This window comes from Magnolia sinica, chromosome 8 (assembly GCF_029962835.1).
Source record: "Magnolia sinica isolate HGM2019 chromosome 8, MsV1, whole genome shotgun sequence".
NCBI lineage: Eukaryota > Viridiplantae > Streptophyta > Magnoliopsida > Magnoliales > Magnoliaceae > Magnolia > Magnolia sinica.
Window position 1 is genome coordinate 69550794 of NC_080580.1, and position 24357 is coordinate 69575150.

Genomic DNA, 24357 nt, shown 5'->3' on the forward strand with positions numbered 1-24357 from the left:
AATATTGGTACAATACCACTTAACCACATCTCCACGGGAATGACCCCATTTCAGGCACTGTATGGTAGACTGCCACCCACCATTCCCTCATACAGCAAGGGCCTCTCACCGGTGCATGAAGTTGATCAGCAACTACGAAACAGGGATGAATTACTCCAACAACTCAAGGCTAACCTTGCACGCTCAGTTAATCGGATGAAACAATTAGCAGATCGTAAACGACGAGATCTATCGTTCGAGGTTGGCGAGTTAGTGCTTCTAAAGCTACATCCGTACCGCCAGCAAACAGTTTTCAAAAGAGTTCACCAGAAATTAGCCAGCCGTTTCTATGGGCCCTACGAAATTTTGGAGAAAATCGGTTCGGTCGCATACAAGCTCCACTTACCAGAGGGGTCGCGCATTCATCCCATATTTCACGTATCCCTACTCAAACGGTACAACTCTAACGAAGAAAATGGGGTGACGCACGGCAAGGAGTTGCCACCATTTACTGACGATGGGATAGTCATATTGAAACCACAAGCCATTTTAGATCACCGCTGGATAAAACAGGGAGCTCAGATTATCGAAGAGAGTTTAGTCCAATGGGAAACTCTACCCGCAGAAGAAGCAACGTGGGAGCCCACCAAACAGCTGTTGGAAATGTTTCCAGGCGTGGACCTTGAGGACAAGGATCCACCTAATGGGGGAGGTATTGATAAGCCACGTAGGTCAGCAAGGGCCCTGAGGCCAAATCCCAGATACGTGGGATGAAGTTGGACGTGGAGAAGAAGCTAATAAATTGGGGTGGACTGGGTCACCTACAAGACTGGGTCACTAGCGTGCAGTTGCGAGTTTTACGTCATTTGTTATGCTACTTTTATTTCCGTTGGTTACGCTTTGTGTATACGTGTTGGTATGTTCTGTTTCCAGCTTTCCTTTTATTTCGGTTTTATTGTACATGGCTTGGCTTATTTAAAGCTGCCGAAAGTTATCAATAAAAGACAGTAATCATTGTTATCAAACTTGCGGTATTTTCTCACCCGAAGAGAAACTTATTTACTTATTCTTGTATTAGCTGTGTTGGGACCTATCACCGATGAGCAAATACCATCAAACAAAACATGGAAGAGCCAGAGATTTAATAAATATCAATCACAAATTAAACATGTGATGTGAAGGTGCCAGTGTATTGATTCCTCATACCCTCAGCCTCTGTGGTGTGAGAAGAAGGTATGAAACATTATCTAAACGAAGGAGAGGAACTGTTTGAAATACAACTGGACCCTGTCTACTCCAACAGGCTTACAACAATGCCAAATGTAGAACTATAATATTATCACTACTAGTTAACATTGACAAGATCCGTATGATGCACCTTCTTAAAGGAAAAGGAATACCGAGCAGTGCTGCCATTGTTACTGCAAAATCAAGCTGCAAAAAGTAGAAACAGTGAATGAAATGCACATCCAAAAGATAGTCGAAAAATATTCTAATCAAATTTAGTGAATGAATGCGGACCCATGAGATCCACTATCTAGGAAAGAAAGCTAGTTCTTCCAAATGCCTATTGGTGTTAATCACAAATACATCACATCTATTCCTACGAAAGACAAATTCATTTCATCCTCCCCAAGTTGCATCCATTCCACATTGTCGAATCTCGACATTGTTACAATCAATGCCAACCGGAACCATGGCCCAATGAGAAGAAAAGAGAAAGCAATGACAGATGGAATAGATTTTGGAATAAAAAAAGGGATTTTGAGAGAAGCTCACCCACGGCAGGAGAGATATGCCTGAAATCCTCCAAAGATTCAGAGCTCACCCACCGGCGGAAGAAGAAAATGAGAAACCAAGCAGGGCTCGGGCGTCGTTCGTCCCTCTTCCGAAATGAGATATTAGTTTCAAATCCGTAAACTGTGAGTTTTCCATAATTTAACACCTCAATTACATTAATACCCATACATTTAAGGGACCGTTTACTGAATGATTAAGATAGTTTTATATAGGAAAAAGTATAAATATTAACCATTAACAACTAGACCCATTATTTAGATGGTCTGTATAATTACCACTATTAATATGAATGAGTCATCATTGTTTTACATCAAACACAAAACTCACATAGTAAAATGAAACGTCACTAGCGCTTTCCATCTGATAGTGCTCTACGGGCCCCACCATGATTTATATGTTTTAATCCACGCCGTCCATCCACTTCTCCATATTATTTAGGGTTAATCCCAAAAAATGAGATCGATATAAATCTCAAGTGGACCACACCACAAGAAAACAGTCGAGATTGAATGTCCACCATTAAAAGTTAGACCTTTGGCTACGTCCACCAAAAATTGAGCTCCATATAAATCTGTGTTATATCCACACCGTCCATCCATTATGAGAAATCATTTTAAGTCATGAGCCAAAGAATTAGGTAGATAAAAATCTGTAGTGGACCCCACCACAGAAAACAACGAGTAGAGTGATTCCCACCGTTGAAACTATCCTAAGCCCATCATAATGTTTATTAAAAATCCAACCTGTTCAAATGTTATTAAAAAAAAAACAAAAAAACAAAAAAACAAAAAAAGACATGAAATAAGGGAAAACACAAATATTAGCTTCATCTAAAACTTTTGTAGCCTTTAGAAGTTTTTAATGGTGGGCGTCACTATCCCATAGGATTTTTGTATTGGGGTCCACTGGAGCTTTGGATTTAACTCATTCTTTAGATATTGCCCTAAAATGATCTCTCCAAATGGATGTAAGATGTGGATACAAAACATACATCATGGTGGGGCCCACGGAACTTACTAATGTCACTTCTGTAGCTAGTCTCACTACTCCCCCGACACCGGCCCTGGGGCTGGTGGTCGGTGCTCTGTGGGCCCCACCATGATGTAGGTATTTAATCCATTATGTTCATCTATTTTTAGAGATCATTTTAGGGATTTATTCCAGAAATGAGAGGTATATAAATCTCAGGTGGACCACACCACTTGAAAACAATAGTGATTGGATATCCATCATTAAAATCCTCCTAAGGCCCACTGTACTGTTTATTTGACATCTAATCTGTTCATTAGGTCATATAGGCCTAGATGAAGGGGGAAAACAAAATTCATCTTGATCCAAAACTTTTATGGCCCTAAAATGTTTTTAATGGTTGACGCTTATTCAACATTGTTTCCTGTAATGTGGCCCATTTTAGATTGGGATATACCTCATTTTTTGTCTCATGTTGTAAGATGATCTTTAAAAATAGATGGACGGCATGGATGAAACACATACAACATGGTGGGACCCACAGAGCACCGACCGCCAGCCATTGGCTGGTGTTAGGGGGAGTAGCCAATCCGTTCTCCTTATTTATGGTGTGGTCCATTTAATCTTTGGATATGATTCATTTTTTGGATGATTCTCTAAAATGATCTCGAAAAATGGATGAACGGTGTGGGTTGATCCCAAATTTTCAGTAAATCCAAAACTCAAGTGGACCATGCCACACAAAACAGTGTGGAATAATGATTTCCATTGTTATACCTACCTTAGGCCCACCGTAATGTTTATTTGCCATCCAACTTGTTCATAATATTAAAATGATATGAATGAAGAGAAAATACAAACAATCAGCTTGATCTAGAAGTACTTCTATGACCTCCAAGAATTTTTCAATGGTAGAGGTTCAATCACACTATTTCTTGTGGTGTGGTCCACTTGAGCTTTAGATATGCTTCCTTTTGGTTCTTTAAACCTCAAATTATCTGCTAACATGGATGAACGGAGTGGATAAAATAAATAAATAATGGTAGACCCCACAGATTTTACTCAGTTTGCTGAAGGCAATTAGTAACTCACCTAAATAGAATAGAGAGGGGTTTCCTTAAAACATTTATAATCATATATTGAGCTCACCTAAATGTGATTCACATATCCAACTCACTAATTATGTGTGTCCCACTTGGATGAGGGGTCAGACCAAGTTTCAGCCACATCCAAAACTCATGTGGGCCCCACCAAGTGCTTTTATATTTTTTTAGGATGTCTTCACATAGTTTTAGATGGTATGGCCCACCTGAGTTTCGTATACGGATGATTTTTGAGATATCTCATAACCTAAAAGGGACACATCAAATGCACGGTGTTGATGTTCGACACACATCATGATGGGTCCCACAAAACTTACTAACATTAATTCTTAGGTTTTCGTGAGGTCAATAAGTCGGGTCACAATTTTGACCAGAATATTTGACCCATTTTATATGTTTGGTCCATTCAATCTATTTTACTGATCAATACCCTCAATTTGACTAGTTACTCGCCTCGATCAGGTTACATATTTTTTTTTCACAGATAAATTTTAATTTCCATTTAAAAATAACACTTTTTTCAAAATGTATATTTTTTACGCTTAATTTTACTTTGAAAACTTAAATACCAATTTTATTATAAATATTTTAAAAAATAAAATACAAATTCTAAATTTTTATTTTCCAAATCTCAAAAAATTTCTCAAAATTTTTTTTTTCTCAAAAATTCCAAAATGCCGATTTTTTTTCTTCAAAAGCATATCATTTTGTTTTTAACTTTTTAATTTTCCTTTTTTAAAATGATATTTTTTTTTTTTCAAAATCTCAATGTTTTTATAAATGACCTTTTCTTTTAATTTCAATTTTTTAACATTTCAATTATTTTTTAAAATCACAAATTTTTTTAACTTCTTTATTTTTTGTTTCAAAATGTTTGTTTTTTGTTAAAGTCTCGATTCTTTAATATTGTTTAATTTTAAAATTTTCAATTCTTTCTAACTCCATTTTTTTAAAAAAAACATTTATTTTCGAATTTCTCAATTTTATTCCTTTTTCAAAATACAAACTCTCATTTTCTTTTTCAAAATATTTTCATTTTTCAACATCGTCAAAATTTTCACATTTTTTAAAATCTTTTTAATTTTCTTTTTCAGGATATTATTTTTTTTCTTGAAATCAAATTCTTTTTTTTCAAAATTATCAACTTTATTCAATATTCTTTTTTTTTCCCACAAAATAGATTTTTATTAAATAAAGATTTTTAATTTTTCAAAATCTCATTTTTCTTAAACATTGTTAAATTTTTTTAACTTCTCAAATTTTTTTTCTTGTAATATTACAAAATCATTTAAATATTAGTTTTAAATTTTAAAAAATTAATAATTTCCACTCATTTGATATAAAAACAATTTTTATTTATTTATTTATTTATTTGCATTAAATCAATTGTTAAAAAATAATATTAGATACAAATATGTACAATTAAACCACTGAATTTGTATTAAAAAACAATTCTTAGACTAGAAAAAAACATAATTTTCCACCATGTTCTTAAAAAAAAAAATGTTAAGGCAAAAGTCCTTTTACGACAGACCATGATCCGTCGCAAAAACAACCAAAAAGCGTCGCCGTTTGGTATTTTGGGCGGGAATTTGAAACAACATATTCTGTCGCAAAATCAAAATTTGTGACGGATTTAGTCCCACCAACTTACGATGGACCAAAATCCGTCGCAAATCAGATTTTATCGATGGATTTTAGTCCGTTGTGAAATTTCGCAACGTTTGGACTGGATTTTCGAGAATGACGGGCGTAGCGACAGACTTTTTTCATTACTGACGGATTAAATCCGTTGTTAAACCAAGCGATTCGTCCGTCGCAAAAATACGTCGCAAATTCGTAATTTTGGCATAATGTCTACTGATAGCATTCTAGTGTTCCACATTGGGGTTACTAGTAAACCTATTGAGTTTACTCACAGCATATGCGATATCTAGTCTCGTACATTGCATAACATGTATAAGACTGCCTATAACACTCGCATACTTAAGTTATGCAAATGCTCTTTCGTTATTCTCATTTAACTTGATACTTGGATCAAATGGGGTTTTTGCTTCTTTTATATTGAGATAGTTAAACTTGTTTAATATCTTCTCAATGTAATGAGATTGACACAAAGCATAACTCCCACTATGTATTTTAACTTTAATATATAGGATGGTATCCATTTGTCCAAAATCCTTCATTTTGAATATGGAAGACAGAAACTTCTTTATTTCAGTTACACTTTCCATTTTATTACTAATTATTAACTTGTCATTAACATATAGAGAAATAATAATTATACAACTACCATCAACTTTAGAATATATGCATTTATCACCTAGATTGTACACGAAACCATGAAATAGTATTTTTGAATCAAACTTCTCATGTCACTATTTGGGTGCTTGTTTTAATTCATACAAAGATTTAATTAATTTAAAAACTTTATTTTATTTCTTGGTAGAACGAATCATTCAAGTTGTTCCATGTATACCTCCTCATTGAGGTCACCATTCAGGAAAGCAGTCTTTATATCTATTTGGTGGATGTGAAGATGATATATAAAAGCTAGCACAAATAAAATTCTAATGGATATTATCCTAGCCACAGGAGAATGTGTCAAAATAATCTATCTATTCTTTTTATTCGAATCCCTTAGCTACTAATCTATCTTTAAAGGTTTGGATAGCTCCATCAGTATGATATTTCTTCCTAAATACCCACTTACAACCTATGAATTTAGAACCTATATGTAAGTTAACTAGTTTCCATGTTTGATTTGACACTATAGATTCTATTTCATCGTTAATGGTGTCTTTCCAGAATGTCAAATCTCTAAAAGCATAGCCTCATTATATATTTTAGGGTCATCTTTTATAGTCATTACTATAAATATTTTTCTGATAATATTTTCTATCTCCTTTTACAAGATGAAAAAAGATACGCTGAGAGTCTATCTAATCAGCGTTAAGACTCTTCTATGTTCTTACCATCTGACTCCTATGAGATTCGTTTGGAGCTTCCACTTCGTGTGGAGTTATACTCACCACTTCTCTATTAGGAACTTGAACTTCATTATCTATTGACTCCAAGGATAGTGAGTTCTCAAAAAATTCAATGTCTTTTGATTCTATTATGGTGTTAGACTCTAAATCTAGAAGTTTATAGGCTTTAGTATTTTGTGCATACTCTACGAAGGTGCACTTTATAGATTTTGGTCCTAACTTGGAATCTTTTGGGATTAGGAGTCCTGTAATATGCAAGACATCCTCACACTTTAAGATATTATAGGTTAGGTTTTTAACCTTTCCATATCTCATATAGTGATATTTTATGTTTTTTAGAAGGAATTCTATTTAGTATGTGACACACTGAAAGCAGTACCTCTCCATAGACTGAGTGGCAACTTTGCTTGTATTAGCATTGAGTTGACTATCTCTACTAACGTTATATTCTTCCTTTTTGTTATACAATTCTCTTGTGGTATATATGGTGCAATGCATTGGTGTATTAATCCATGTTCTTCACAGAAGTTAAAGAATTCATTTGAAAAGTATTCTCCCCCTTTATCACTGCGAAGAATCTTTATTTCTTGTTTACTTGGTATTCTACTTCTACTTTATATACCTTAAACATGTTTAAAGCTTCATTTTTACTCTTTAATAGGTATACATATACGTATATAGAGAAGTCGTCAATAAAGGTTATAAAATATCTTCTACCTCCATGAGTAAAAATGTTGTTTAACTCACAGATATCACTGTGCACAAGTCCAATACTTGAGATGATCTTTTAACACTAAGAAACGGTATCTTTGTTATTTTGGATCGTATGAACACTTCACATTTATCGTCCTTATTATCTATGTATGAGATTAAACCATTCTTAGTCATTAATTTATGTGCTAGTCTACCATGCCATAGTCCAACAAATTCAACCATATACGTAGAAGTGCTACTTTCATTCAATGAAAACTTTATCATATCGTTACAAGCATATCTCTTTCCGATAAAACTATCATTTTTTAACAGAATCAGTTTTCCTGACTTGTACACTACCGTTATTCCAAGTTTACCGAGAAGATTCCCAGAAACTAGGTTTTGCCTCATGTCTGGGACGTACAGTACATTTGTTAGAATCACTTTCGATCCAAAAGTAAACACCAGTTCAACAGTTCCTTTACCGACGACCTTCGATTGGACTTCATTACCCATTTGGACTTCTTGACCTTTGGTCAATTCCTCATAGGTTTTGAAGGTTGATCTGTCATAGTAAACTTGTACTGTAGCAGCAATATTGTATCATCAACTGGAAACTTTTTCTTAGATTATATTAACTTTAGTTATCATTGCTACTATATTGCCTTCTACTAAACTAGCTTCCTTTTTTTTTTATTTGTAATATCGACAAACTCGAGTATAATACATGATTTTTCCATAGATATGGCGAGGGCCTTTAAACTTTTCGTTCTTTTTCTGAGTTTTCTTAAATTTTCCTTTATCGGGTTTCATGGAATCATCCTTATCGGGATTCTTGTTATTAGTATTCTCTACTATGTGTACTTTGGACGAGGAATTTTCATTTTCAGTCTCTTTATCGCAGTTGCAAAATTCTTCCTCAATTCGAGGATGTTTTTGAATTTGTTCCAGTGTGTGGTATTCAGTCTTATGTAGCAACTTCCTTCTATATTCTTTTCACATTGGGGGAAACTTCGCGATAATAACCCCGACTTCAAATGACTCAGGAAGATCAATTTTTATGGCCTTAATTTTATTCACTATTACCTGCAATTATTGGATTTGAGGTAGTAGAGGTTTATTATCTACAATGTTATACCAAAGTGCTTGGCTGTCAGGAACTTCTTGGTACCTTCTTCTTCAGCTTTATATTTGAACTCCATGGTGGTCCAAATTTCTTTCGCAGACGATGTTTGTGTGTACAGATCATATAGTCATTCGAAGAGCGCATTCAGTATGTCTTCACTGCACAGAAGTTCATCTTCAGCTCATTTATTGCGGGTAGCAATCTGTTCAGGTGTGTCATCGTCAATAGCTATAGGTAACAGTTAAAGATTTGGATCTAAAATGTAATAGATCTTTAAGGCCATCAGAAGAAACTTGATCTTCTCTTACCACCTTGTAAAGTTGCCTCCGTCGAACCAATCGAGACAAATCAAATCCTGATTCATCAATTTGATGGATGATACACTTTTGGTTTCCATGAGAATAACGCTTTAAGATTGTTTGAAAAATATTACAGATTTATAATTTCTATAAAATGATTAAACCGAAAATATCAGGACATGCTGAAGCACGTATGATTATGCTGTCCTTAAAGAGTTAATTACCCCTTCTAAATCAAATTGAGAATACTGATAGGTTCCACTGAATACATCCAGTCGTCCATTGCTGGACGCTGGATGCTAGATGGTTATATAATATATATTATTATATATTATATATATTATTGTTTATATATAAAATTAAAATACAATATATATATATATATATATATATATATATATATATATATATATATATATATATATATATATATATATATATATATATATATATATATATATATATATATATATATATATATTTTTCAAAAAAGATCACATAATCAGAAAGAGAATGAGAAAATTATATACCACTGCATTGGTCCCGTTTCTTGAGGTCTTCTGGCTAAGGTTTGTATGAACCTTGCTTACTGTTAAGAGTACACTTGTTGCTCTTCTCTCTGGTTCGTATGTGAGTATGATTCGAGTGTTTGTGATGGTTTGTTGAACCATCCAGGCATTGTTTATATAGGGTAGGTTGGCTGACCATTTTGGTCCAGGGCCATTAACCAATGTGACTGTTTTCTAATTGTTAGTGGGAAACTAGCTGTTATTGGTAGTTTCTGACCGTTGTACATGTGAGATAATTGTTGCTGCATGCTAGCCGTGTAGACTCATCCATGACACAATGCGAAGTGCAAAGTGCGTCACTAGCGCCTTTACAGCTATACTGCCTCACATGCCCACGCCCTTGCACCGAGCCCGAGCCCGAGCCCAAGCCCAAGTGCGAGCGCACCAGGCCCTGATACTCCACGTATCAACCAAAGAAATATAATGGTACTCCATACCTCATATAACAACTCTTTTTTTATTTTTTTATCTCCTTTCTGATGCTGGACTATTCCCAAAAATACCAAAATGCAAATTATTTTTCGAAAAACACATATTTTTATATATATTTTTATTTATTTAAAATATTTTTAATCAATATTTTTTACAGCATAGCATACCAACGATGTTCTGGTGTAAAAAGAGAGAAAATGAATAAGAAAGCTAAGGAATTTTGGACTGTGCATGTAAGAGATTAAGGCCGTTCCCCAGGAGACATCGCCATGCATGTGCCCATGCCTGAAAACGAGGCCCATTTAATCATCAGGTAGGCCAGATGTGTATAACAGAAAACACGGATCCTCAAGAGGTGTTGACAACCAGCCCGTGTTCAAAGTACTAATGCGGCCCAATTGATGATTGGACGAGCTTCATTTTGGGCCATATTCATTGTAGGTCCACCGAGTGAAGTTACAGATATCACACGTATAATAAGAAATCATATTCCCATCAAGAATCGAGAGGGGCTCTGTATGCTGAGCCCAAGAGCGTGTGGACCGTAAACCCCTCTGCATCCACATGCGAACACACATGCCACGAGCTCGTGAGATCCAAGCTTTCTGCCATGTGGGCCACATTTACATCTGGTGTAAATGCCTGGCTGTGTCTATATCAAGCTCCGCATAGATATGAAGTCGCAGGATTTGATAGGATGATAGGTTATTATCAGAAATGATCTTGTTCAAAATCAAAGACTATCCCCCAATCAAATTTCATAATATTTACGTAAACTTGGAAATGACTAAAATAATTTAATGGACAGTAAACAAAAAATAAAAATAAATAAACTGTATATGCTAGGGGTCTATTTGTTTTTATTACCTCCGGCCAGCCTGAAAAGTGAAACGACCTGATCTGTAACCCAGAAGATCTAAACAATGTGGCCCACTTGGTTGGAAGGTTCAGGTCCCGCACAAATGAGGATTGTGTGGGCTCTAATACCTGTGGGCTATGGGTGGATCCCACACGGCGAGCAACATGAGTAGGAGCTCAACGGTCTCAAAATTTTGAAGGAGAGTTATTTAACACTGGAAGAGGATGACTCTTGATACACAGGCACTAAAAAATTTACACCTGTCACATATTCACTCAAATTAATTGGGTCCATCCATACATTTGGCAATAGCATGGTCACGTACATGATCGATGGCTATTAAAGAAATAGTAGAAAACGGAAATAATTAATGGTTAAAAGATTGATAGATTGGCTGATTGATAGATTTAATTCGGACATATAAGCCATCGTTATTTGGGCCCACTAGATGGATGGACCCTATTGATAATTCACCACCCTATATGCATCAGGTGTCATTCCCAAAATCAGACTGGTTGAGCAACTCTAACCTATGAGACACTTGTTTGATGGAATAAGCCATTGAATATCTATCAGTTTTTAACCGTCCAATAAATGTCCCATCGGATCACCAAGAAGACAGATGATAGGATAAGTTATTGTGTTTTTTTTTTTTCAACTGTACATCTAAGCTGAGAGCTATAACTTGGATGGTTTATTTGAATTACTTGTAGGCCATGTATGCATTTTTGAAATAATTTCTACCATCTTGAAACTGTCACCAGTATTCATCATTGGAGGAGCTCATTACCACAAACTGATTAGATGATCTGGACCATGAAAAAGTTTCCTACAGTGTACTTTATCAGATGGTGAGTAAAATTTCAATAACAGTGCAGTTGGACGGTCCAATTATTATTTATTGCAAGTTACTTTTTTGTACGGTTCAGATCATCCAAGCATTCTGGTTTGAGGCCAGTGGCCTATCCAAGGGGTGTCTATTCTAATGGACGGTCTAGATTAAAGAGTAACCGGACCGGTGAATGTAGGTTATATTAACAAGTAGGGGGGACCCCTTCTATCAAGACAAGGCGGAAATATTGGCGTCACGGGTTAAAATCCAGCTGTTTTGGATGATGACATCTAACCTTTGGTAATACCGAAGCTGATCCAGTGGCTCCAGAGGCACGGATTAATTGTGCCCAACAGACTCAAACCTTACACGTGGCACTTTTCTCTGATGATCTGATTCAGCAATCATGTGGACACCACCATTTGTTGGTTACTATTCAAGCATTTATCTGGTTTGGCATTCTAACCATCTGTTAGATAAACGTTTTCATACTAGTGTGGACCATTGATGACTCCTGAGTTTTCGTATCATTTTTATGCCACCAATTAAAGGTTGGGATTTTCAAACATTTTTATTACTGAGTAAAATTTTATCCATCCAATGAACGTTTATATCATGCATATCTTTGTTACACGTGCAGCAATGACAAGCAACAGTGTGTTGCACTTAATTCAATCAAACCACGCCACTCATGTGACCAAGAGTCTAAATTTGTTACTTGTGAGTAGGATGCGCTGGCATCTCCGGGTCAACCTAACTGGGTTGATTGAATTGTTGGTGTCCCCTTCACCAAGACTGGTGCAACGGTGACTGGGATCAAAGATCCAGAGTCTTCTCTACCACCAATATTTTTATCCGTTCAGGTGACTAACGAAAGAAAATGACAATAATCCTTCGGAATTTGCCTTGTGACAATAAATGTGAGTTTACAGACTTAATGACTTGCTCTTTCACCAACACTTTAAGTTCAAAATAATTCTCAGATGAACAAAGATACACATTCAAATTAAATAAGGCAAAATGTCGTCAATTTCATTAAATTTTGAAAATGATGTTTATTACGATCACCAAATTGTGTGACAATCAAATGAATAATTTTTTTTTTTTTTAAATGGATAAATACATGATACACCAATTGAAACAAACCATCAAAACAGGTGTGATCAACCAAATTGAAACTTAGATTATCATGATCTACAACTTAAGGTTGCAGAAAGATTATCTCTAGTCTTAAGGTATTATAGTGGGAGCCGCTAGGCAGTAGCTATAAACTAAATTAAGATATGATATAAAAAATAAAGAAAATATAAATAAAAGATAAATTTATATATTTGGCATAAGGCATCAAGCTCTTTTTCAATTGCTCCTTTTATAGATTATTGAGGCAATGAAACCCTCGCTAGAGTTTCCTTATTGCTTCTGGATCCTTTATGCTTACGTCGCTAATTTAAATACGGGAATCTCTTTAATTGCTCCAAAGCTGATCTGACGGGGACTCCAATTAGATTTAGGATCCCTAGCTTCTCGAATCTTCTTCTCATAGCTGATCCGTCATGAGGTATTCGTGGTCTATCAAAGACCAACCTAGATCTATTAAGATACCTCTGATCTAGGCAGCCAGATCTAGGGTTAATCCAAATCAATCTTAGTCACTTTATGTAACACTCCGAACTTTTCAATACCCATGTATTGAAAGTTCTCAAGTATTACCATGAAATTTAATTTAGTATATACACGTGTATGTCACCAATTTAACCTATCCTAACCTTACATCTATTCTTTAACTCAAATTCCACCATTGGGAACAATCTTCATCCATAGATCAAGTCATCCGACCATTGATTTTTAGGACAAGATCATCATATATCCAAGTATTCTCACTTGTTTATAATAACAAACCGTTCAATCAACTATTCACCACTAGGTAAAGATATCTTCATTCATAGATCAAGTCATCCGACCGTTGATTTTTAAGACAAGATAATCATATATCCGAGTATTTTCACTTGTTCATAATAACCAACTGTTCAATCAACTATTCATCGCTAGGTAAAAATATCTTCATCCATAGATTAAGTCATCTGATCATTGATTTTTAGGACAAGATCATCATATATCCAAGTATTCTCACTTGTTCATAATAACCAACCGTTCAATCAACTATTCACCACTAAGTAAAGATATTTAACCGTCCGCTTCGAGTTTGGACAACCTGATCATGAAAAACTGACTACCTAATCTCTACATCCGTTTGTACATGTATCGAATCGATATGCTGATCCGTTCATCTTGTTCACCACCTATGAATATGCTTAACCCACCATTAGGACTGCAATTTAAGCAACTTACATATGTGAACAAGTCATTTAAATCTAATGGTATATATGTTCTACCTCTTAATCACTCTAAAAACCTACTTGTGTTCATTCGTTTATAAAATTGATCATATAACCACCTACATACATTATCAGAGTACTAACCATCAAAATTTTCTATTTTAAACATGTCATCTGACCGTCCATCATATTTGGATCAGTCAAACGGGCTACCTAAATATTAGAATGAACTGATTAGTTCGAAGATTGTAAGGTATACGCCACAACTATCGGCTGACTTATCTATTAGATATATGAAAGCATTGATTTAGACCTCGGGGTGGTATAGCCTATTAAAAAGGCATCTTGGTCATCTGTAAGTAATCAATGCTCAAAATGGGGCGATGGAAAGAGAATGAAAAATAAAGAATGTCTGTCAAATTTCAATGTATTTGGATTGTGTAGTTCGACGTTACAGACAGCGGAAGTTGGAGAAATAAAAGATGGCAAAATAGGTAAATACTTAATGCCATTAACCTATACTATTAAATTCTATATCACATGGTTCCCATGATACTTTTCATAAAAAATTTTATACCATGCCTATTTATCATAAATTAACCATACACGTCTAATTTCAGCTCTTGGATCATTATAAAAGTGACCCAATTGACAAATCATCTCCTTAACCACTGATTTTGGTATCCATCGAGTGCAGAAAGCTCGTGGGTAGTCGAAGTAGGATATTTCCCTTCGTATGAATGACTTGGAATTTTCATCATATTGACTAAATGTGAAATATGAGAACACCACCTTGGTAGGCTTTTCCTTAGCCACAAAGTTATCCATTTTAAGCTTACCAACTTTTTTTAAATTCGGAGCTTCCGATTGACCCACTTTACACCATCAATCACAACTTAAATTTAGACCATACTTTTTCCTCATATGACTACGATATCATATAAAATTTAGACCCTAATATATGATCATACACCGTTGAATGACGACCTCCTTTACTCCAATTCCTTTCTTTTGGTGCAAAAGGTGAAATTTCTAATTTAGTCTCTTTCCACCATTAATCAACCACCAACTTTTGTCCAACCGTTTACCTATCTTGACTACAAATTTTTCTCAAAATTGGGCCATAATCATTAAGTGTGGACCGTTAATTAAGATTAAGTTTGTTTTGGTACACATTATGAGAATTTTCAAGATAAGTCAATCTAAATTTCGGATCACCAAGAAAATCATATATCCCGGCTCTATTCAATGACTCCGACACACTGGACGAATTAAATTTAAAGAAAGATGGCCAAAAAAGGTCAAATTGGAGAAAATCAAGCCAAGTGGGATGTGAAACACACCTCTCTCACACGTTTACTCCTTTTATAAAAGGGGTGTACGTTCCCTTCTCCACTCACACACCATCTCCCAAACGTCCAAGGAGGAGAGAGAGAAAGAGAGAGAGAGAGAGAGAGAGAGAGAGAGAGAGAGAGAAGCCTATACACCAATCATCTTCTTCCTTCTCTACACGTGTGGTGTCTCCCTTTTGCTCAAGCGATGTCATGATTCATGTAGAAGCTTTCCTACATGGATATCTACCTAAGGTTTAAATCTAAGGCTAAGGTGAGAGATTCCTTTAAAGCTTACACTAATTTGAGTTGGTATGATTTATCTTGTTTTTGCATACTTTCATATTACTGTGATTTTCCATGAATTGATTGATTTATCATTATCAATTATCTATCATTTTAGAAAGTATGGTTAAAGTATGATTTTAAGTATTCATTATTTTTATGAATTTACGTAGGGTGATGGATACAAGCCTTGCCCTTTGCCAAATTTGAGAGCTACAAGTACTTCCACTTTATATTGAGTTGGCCTTTTGCCCATCTCCCCATATTTTTATTAAGTTAGCCTATTTTGTCACGCCCTAAACTCAGAAATTGGGCTCACAAAATTCTGGTCACCGAATCCAGTGCCGATAGCCTCCGTAGTACCATATTCTCGGCTCCCATCGCCCATACGCCATATTTCTGATCTTGGGATCTTAGAAGGAGGATTTTCAACGTAAGATTTTTGTAAAGGAGCATAACCATAAGTGTACCCAAATCACAAGAACAACATCATTATCATATATCCACTAATATAAATCATTGATTATAATGCTGAAAGGAAATACATGTATATAATAAAATCTCCATAAAGCTCGGTCATATGCTCCTGCCTCAGCGCTACTACGTCCTGGCATCACCTGCACGCATCTATCGTGCATAAGTTTATAGAAAGCTTAGAGAGTAGTGTACGTGTGTGCGCCAGCAAGTGCCAAGTATATAATACAAGTCCATAATTTATACAATATCAGAAATACTGGCAAGTCCATGAGTCATACGATATCAGAGTAAGCAGAAATACTGAAAAGTCCATGAGTCATACTATATCAGAGTAAGCAGAAATACTGACAAGTCCATGAGTCATACAATATCAGAGTAAGCAATGCAGATTGGCGATGCAATGTGAGATCGTGGTAAACCAAATGTCATGTGCTGGGGATGCAATACAATAAGTGGTGCGAAAGAAATGACCAAGCTAGGGTGTGAAGTCGGGATGATAGTACGTAGTATCAGAGGCTGTCGGGTCCATCACAAGAGACTTCTATCCAAATCAGTCACATACCTAAATTTCGATAGTCAGACTCAATGTGGTAAGCTCCTGGTCTCAGGTTGGTCGTGCCCCCCAACCGAAATCCTAGCCACTACGAAGGTACACATAATGATTTGATTGCGCACCACCAACCCGAGTAGATTTTGAATGAATGAATCAATCAAATGTTGAGTACGCAACTCCTACTCAGTAAGTCCATATATCAGTACCATACATCTCTGGAATCATCATCGAGGTCTAGTACACTTCACACAGGCCACCACCTCCCTAGTTGCGCAACCAAGTGAGTGAAAGTGACCTCACTACCCGCCTACCAATATCGGCCCTTCTCCTCGGTAGCGAACCCACTCATGAGCTGGTCAAACTCAGCCTGACTTACAGCCCCCTCATTAGGGTGGATAAGGCCACACCCCCTTCCAACTGGCTACGACACAGTAGGAGACGCGGCCTAATGGTATACGGCCCTCATGCACTCATGTATATCCACTCGGTCTAAACGTTGGAGCGTCCCTGGTACCAAGGGGTTTAGGGACTTTCACCCATGGATATGTTAAATGCCCATATGCTAGAACCAAATATTTCTGGTGTCCCAACTAACCATCCACGATATAACTGTGGAGGTCATGACCCTGATATTGTTAGGACGTACAGTGATCATGCCACACAAATGCGAGATGTATGAATCATACTATCCAGTTATGCATCAAACCTGGGTACCACGCGCTCATGTGGGGCCACTCCATCTCACAAGGAGTCTCATAATAAACCAGCCTAATGGCACATGCTATGATCAGTCACTCCTCATAACAAGCATGCATATAATGCTTATGGGCATGTATTATGATGAAATAAAGTACATAGGCATGATTATTTGATAAGGCAGGCAGCAATAATCCACAATCGAACTTCACCGGCATGTCACACACCAAGAGTATAAACTAAACAACATGCTCCTTATATAACTATAGGAGTCCATGCGGCATGTCCCACGTTATACTAACATTAGCCTTCCAAGGTACTGTTATATCATATATTCCAAGATGGGGTCCACTGGAAGGACGACGGATCTTGCCCATACATTAAGATAGGCTCTATATAGTGGATATACCAAAACTGATACCAAAACTGATACCACATATTCTTCCATCTACGGCAAGGGTTGATGATGTACTCATCCTACAAATAATGGATGTCTTAGATGACATACTAACGTCAAGGATGGGCCTCACACTCATCCCAAAAGGGGTAACTGAACAGTGTGGATGATACGTACATAATATCAAAGTCCTAGCAATCAGTATTGAGAGTAGAACACATCTCATGGGGCGAGTTAAGAAGGTGTACAAGAGGATGAATCTAAGTACAACAAGTGAGCTTTCTCACCTAATATATCACATGGTAAGTTAGACTTTCTTATGGGGCCTGATACAAATAAGGTGCTTGTATAAGTTATGGTGATTTCCACAAGAGTGGTGGAAAGCACTAGCATGAATGGGGGCCCAATAGTTTGGGTTAGCCCTCTAGGGTAAGATGGGTAACACATATGGGGGTCCAATGATTTGGAATAGCCCAATAAGGGAAAGATGGGTATTACTAGCATGAATGGGGCCCCAATGGTTTGGGTTAACCAAGTAGGGTGAGATGGGTATCATCAATGAAGGCTCAATTGTAAGTGCTATGGTTTTATGCTTCTTTAGTTGTCAAATTTTGTGGTGCCAAAACACCAATATATGTCTTGTATAATCTATGTCTTGTGTAGCTCATTGTTATATATGATTAAGACATTACATCACCTCTCTAAACATGCTGCTTCAAGTTAAGAACGAAGATTTACTTCAAACCATTTTAAGAAATGCAAGTACAAGCTATAACGAAATAAGTGATCTTGTTCAAAGACTCAAGTTCGTGTACAACTCAAAATATAGTGTAATTCAAACTCTAGAAGATCTCAAGTTCAATGCTACATCAAGTATAGAGATCTTAAGCTTCACAATCTTCAAAGGTCAACTATCATATGAAGAAAATGAAGTCTCGATGTTCATATCTCACTTTCAAGGTATGATTGACCTTAGATTGACCTTGGGGTAGGTCATTTTGTATACATAATTCAAATTGAATTACTTTACATGTATTTGGGTTGTTCTAAGACTAGTCCTAAACCCTGTTCGACTAGTCCTAGCACTGCCTCGACCAGTCCAAGAAATTCCATGACCAGTCCTAAGGTTGTTGTAATTTTTTAAAATTTTCTGTTCATCCATGACTAGTCCTAGACTCTGTTCGACTGGTCGTGTGAACAGTGACGACCCGTCCTACAATCAGTCCTGGATCTACGACTCAAACTACAACAACTAAATCTGGTGCCTCACGACCAGTCGTATGGGTGGTTATGACCAGTCGTGGAGGGATCATGACTGGTCATAGACTGCCTTCGACCAGTCGTGGAACGGTTTGATCTAATCGCGCTCAAAATTTTAAAATGTTGTTGGTCCTACGACTAGTCGTAGTGTCCACAGGACCAGTCGTAGATGCGATTTCTGAAACTATAAATAGAAGACGAATTTCAGAGTTTGATAACTCAATTCAAGTAAATTCAAGGCATCACTCTGAGATAAGTTTGTGTTCATTTTTAAGCTAATTTGTGCATATTTAATATTCTCTTTTATTAGCTTTATTGATTTGATTTTGTTTTTATATTCCAATCTGAATTGAAAAGAGGAATTGTTGTGTTCCTTCTTGGAATCAAAATCAAATAGAGCTAGCCCTAATTGGATTTAATTTAAAATTAATTAGAACTTAGAACCATTTCAAAGTGAGTATTGGACATTAAACTTGTACATTCAAATTTCTACTCCGATTGGTTCTACCGGGCTACTACAAAAGGAGAAATCCAGGTATTTTACATTTATGTAAATCTTTTATTGTATTGGTTTCTTTTGAGATTGAGCTAGAAAAATCTCATTGTGTTGGTTATCTGAGGAGAGCCAGAAAACTCAGAAGTGGGGGGTTTTTTTTTAATTGTGTAGGCCCATTTGAAAGACACAATTGTGAAGGTTTTACGTGAACCTGAGAAACCTAATTTTATAGTGAACGCTGATATCCCCTGTGTGAGGATATTAAGAGTGGAGTAGCAAGTTGTGTGGTTGTTGTTTAACAGTTGGTGAACACACAGGCGAACCACTATAACTCTTATATTTTGTGAATGTGTGATTTATTTTTCCTATCTTTTATCATTCAAGTTTGTGGGATGTATGTGTGGATGTGAATGTTGTAATATTTACATTTCAAGTATTGTGGGGAATGTTGTAATAGTTTAGAATTTCATTTCTTGCTATTTCCTTTATTTCCTTTCAATTTGAGTTTTTGATATTCAAATTGTTCTAGTAAGGTTGTCTTGCCATAAACCCTTGCTTTTTATGGTGCAAGGTTGTCCTTAGAACAACATTGGTATCGACCTATCTGTTCTAGTATTTGAAGGTTACTTTACATTTCCATATTATGATTGGTTTAAAGTGCTATCTTTAATTTATTCATTTTAATTCCGCTGTTAAAGTTTTAATTTGGCATAGTCCTATTCACCACCCCCCCCCCCCCCCCCCCCTCTAGGACATATAGCTGGGCCTTTTCAAGTGGTATCAGAGCCTAATAGCTCATTTTAATTGTTATATTTTTGGATTTAATTCTTGAGCTAATCGATCTAAGCTATTTATAAAATATCAAATTTTGATAGCCTTTCAGTCACTAGGCCTTCACCATTTGATGGCTCCAATTATGCCTATTAGAAAGCCAAGATGAGGATTTTCCTTAAATCCATAGATGAGAGCGTGTGACAAGCCACAATGACAGAATGGACCCCTCCTACCATTGAAGTAACTGAAATCGATGGTTTAAAATCAATGAGAGTAACACCTTATTTCTCTTGGACCACTCTTCAGAAAAATGAGAGTAGTGCCAATGCAAAAGCACTAAATGCAATCACTTGTGCACTATCACCGGATGAATTCAAAAGAATTATGTCCTATGATATTGCAAATCAAGCTTGTGATATTTTTGAAATGACACACGAAGGAACATCAAGTGTTAAGAAATCTAAAGTCCAACTCCTCACAACCAAATTTGAGGAAATACATATGGAGGAAAATGAAATGTTCATGGACTTTTATACAAGATTAAATGACATTGTGAACTTTATGTGGGGTCTTGGCGATAAAATCCTAGAAAGTAAAGTGTGTGCAAAGATACTACGCTCACTTCCTAAACGGTTTATTCTAAGGTAACCGCGATCTAGGAACTTTGTGATATGGACAATATGAGGGTAGAAGAACTAATTGGGTCTTTACAAATCTATGAATTAAATTTTAAAGTTCCTAAAGGTAAATCTATTGCCCTTAAATCTTCTAAATGTATTTCTCAAGAAAATTTTAATTGTGAAAATTCTGAAGATGATATGGCTCTTTTAGCGAAAAAGTTTTACAAGATTTTCAAAAGTAAAAAGAGGGTTGATTTTCAAAAATCAAATGATAAGAAAAGATCTAAATCTAAATCTAAAACTTGAAAATCTTTAAAATATAGTCAATGTTACAACTGCCAAGAATATGGGCATTTAGCAACCAAGTGTCCTAAAAAAGACAAACCTAAAAAGAAAGGAATGTTAGCTACTTGGGATGAATCTTCTGGCACTGAAGCCTCTTCTGAATCAAAAGATTCTGAAATTGAGTCGGGCAATGAAGTCAAAGCCCTTATGACTCTAGCCAAGTTCACTTTTTCAGATCAGATGATTCTACTAGTGAAGAAAATCTGAATAGTGATCATGAAAATGAAGATCTTCAAGATGCTTACAATGCCCTATACAAGGAAAGTTGTAAAATTGCTGTAAAACTAAAACTTCAAAAAGAAAGGTTTTTAAAACTTAAAGAAAATTTTGATTCACTTGTTTTAGAAAAATCTCATATTTCAGATTGTTTTGAAAAATCAAAATGCGATTTAGATTTCAAAACTTCCCTGATTGAAAATCTAAAATCTGAAAATAAAAAACTAAAACTTGAAGTGTCTTCTCTTTTGAGTTTAAAGGATACATGGAGATATGCCCAAGGTGATCCAAAGTTAGAAAAACTTTTGTCTAGATCAAGAAATTGGGGCGACCGATCTTGTTTGGGCTACGATAAAAATGTTCCTCCTAATCACAAGAATACTGCTCCTAAGTTTGTAAAAGGAGAGTCTTTAAACTTAAAAGAGATAATTTCTAATCAAAAGTTTTCTAAAAATACTAAAACATTTCAATCTTTTAAACCTAAAAGTAACAATATCAACTATAAAAATCAGAACCGAAACCCTTTAGCTGAAAAAATAGTTGATTTGCTTAAGGAGCTCTTAAAATCTAACTTAGTGGGTTATTCTTACAACAACTATAAAAATAAGAAGACCAACTATTCTCCTAAACCCAAAACAGTTGTGAAATGGGTTCCTAAGGTTACTTATTTGGTTTCTTACACGGCTTTCAAAGCTTCAAGCCTTTTGAAGTGGTACTTAGACAGTGGATGCTTAAGGCACATGACTGGTGATAAAGGTCTATTCACCGATCTTAAAGATATGACTGATGGTTCAGTCACATTTAGTGGTGGTAGTAACTACAGGATTATTGGCCAAGGTATGGTTCAACTTCTAACCTCCCTTTGTTTAAAAATGTCTTATACGTTAAAGGGTTAAAACACAATCTGTTAAGCATATCTCAAATATGCGATAACAATCATAGTGTAAAATTTTCTAACCAAGGTTGTGAAATTCTAAATAATAAGGGTTCAATAATATTAACTGGTCGTAGAACTTATGGAAACTGTTATATTGTTAGTGAATCCAGCTCATCTAGTCAATTGTGTTACATGGTCCATACAGATGAGACTGATTGGTTGCATAAACATTTTGGACATGTACACTACCATAATTTATATAGACTGAGCAAAAGAGAACTAATAAGAGGTCTACCTAAATTGTAAAAATTAGACAAAATATGTGGTGAATACTAGATTGGCAAGCAATCAAGGAGCTCTCACAAGAAGGTGAACTCCAATGCCACATCAAGACCACTCAAGCTTCTCCATATGGATCTTATAGGACCTACCAGGATGGAGAGTCGAGGTGGCAAAAAATACATTTTGGTAATTGTGGATGATTTTACCAGATTCACTTGGGTAGCTTTCTTAAAGGATAAATCAGAAACCCTTGATGAAGTTAAAAGAGTTCTCAAACGGATTCAAACGTAAAAATATTCTCAAGTCTGTAAGATTCGTAGTGATCATGGATCTGAATATGAGAATAGCAGTTTTGAGAAATTCTGTAGTGATCAGGGAATATAACATGAATTCTCTGCATCCAAAACACCACAAAAAATGGTATTGTTGAAAGAAAAAATATACTGCTTCAAGAAATGGCTAATGTAATGTTAAATAGTATGAAGCTCCCTAAAAATCTTTAGGGTGAAGCTGTAAATACTGCATGCTATACTATCAACCGAGTTTATACAAGTAAGTGAAATAATAAAACTGCTTATGAACTATGGTTCGATAAGAAGCCTACTGTCAAATACTTTTGAGTTTTTGGCAGCAAGTGCTATATTTTACGTGACCGTAAAAATCTGAAAAAGTTTGACACTAAAAGTGATGAAGGTATCTTTTTAGGATATTCTTTAAACAGTCGCGCATATCGTGTACTGAACAAAAGGACCGGTGTTATTTAAGAATCTATTAATGTGGTCATAGACGATCACTTGAATACACCTGCCCTAAGTTCAGATAATGATGAAGTTCTTTTAATTGACAAACCAGATACTTCATTAAATCAAACTGACTCTGAACTGAGGACTGTTAAAGATCATCCAAACACTCAGATTCTTGGAAGCCCTCTCACTGGTGTACGCACTTGTAGACAAATAGAAGATATATGTAATTACGTATGTTTTACATCTCAGATTGAACCGGCAAACGTAAAAGAAGTTCTTACTAACGAAAACTGGATTGTTGCGATGTAAGAAGAGCTTAACCAATTTGTGAGAAATAATATTTGGTATCTTGTTCCTAGACCTAAAGATAAACATATTATCGGAACAAAGTGGATTTTCAAAAATAAGTCTGATGAACTTGGTAATATAATTCGAAACAAGGCTAGACTGGTTGTACAAGGGTACACTCAAATTGGAGGGTATTGGTTATGATGAAATATTTTCCCTAGTAGCTCGTCTTGAGTCAATCAGACTATTTATATCCATTGTTTGCTTTAGAAAATTTAAAATTTATCAAATGGATGTGAAGAGTGTCTTCTTAAATGGTGATCTGCATGAAGAAGTATATGTTGAACAATCAATGGGTTTTGAAGACCCTATGAACACTGATCATGTCTATCGCCCTAAAAAGGCTCTCTATGACTTAAAACAAGCTCCTCGAGCATGGTACGAGAAATTGACTAAGTTTTTACTAAGTCATGATTTTCAAATGGGAAGTGTAGATAAGACTCTTTTTGTTAAGAAACTTAATGATCACATCTTAGTAGTGCAGATCTATGTTGATGATATTATTTATGGATCTACCTGTACTAAAATGACTGTTGAGTTTGTAGATTTAATGAAATCTAAGTTCAAAATGAGCATGATTGGGGAATTGAATTATTTCCTAGGGTTGCAAATAAAACAACTTGATGGTATTGTCATCTCTCAGACCAAATATGCTCTGGACTTAATC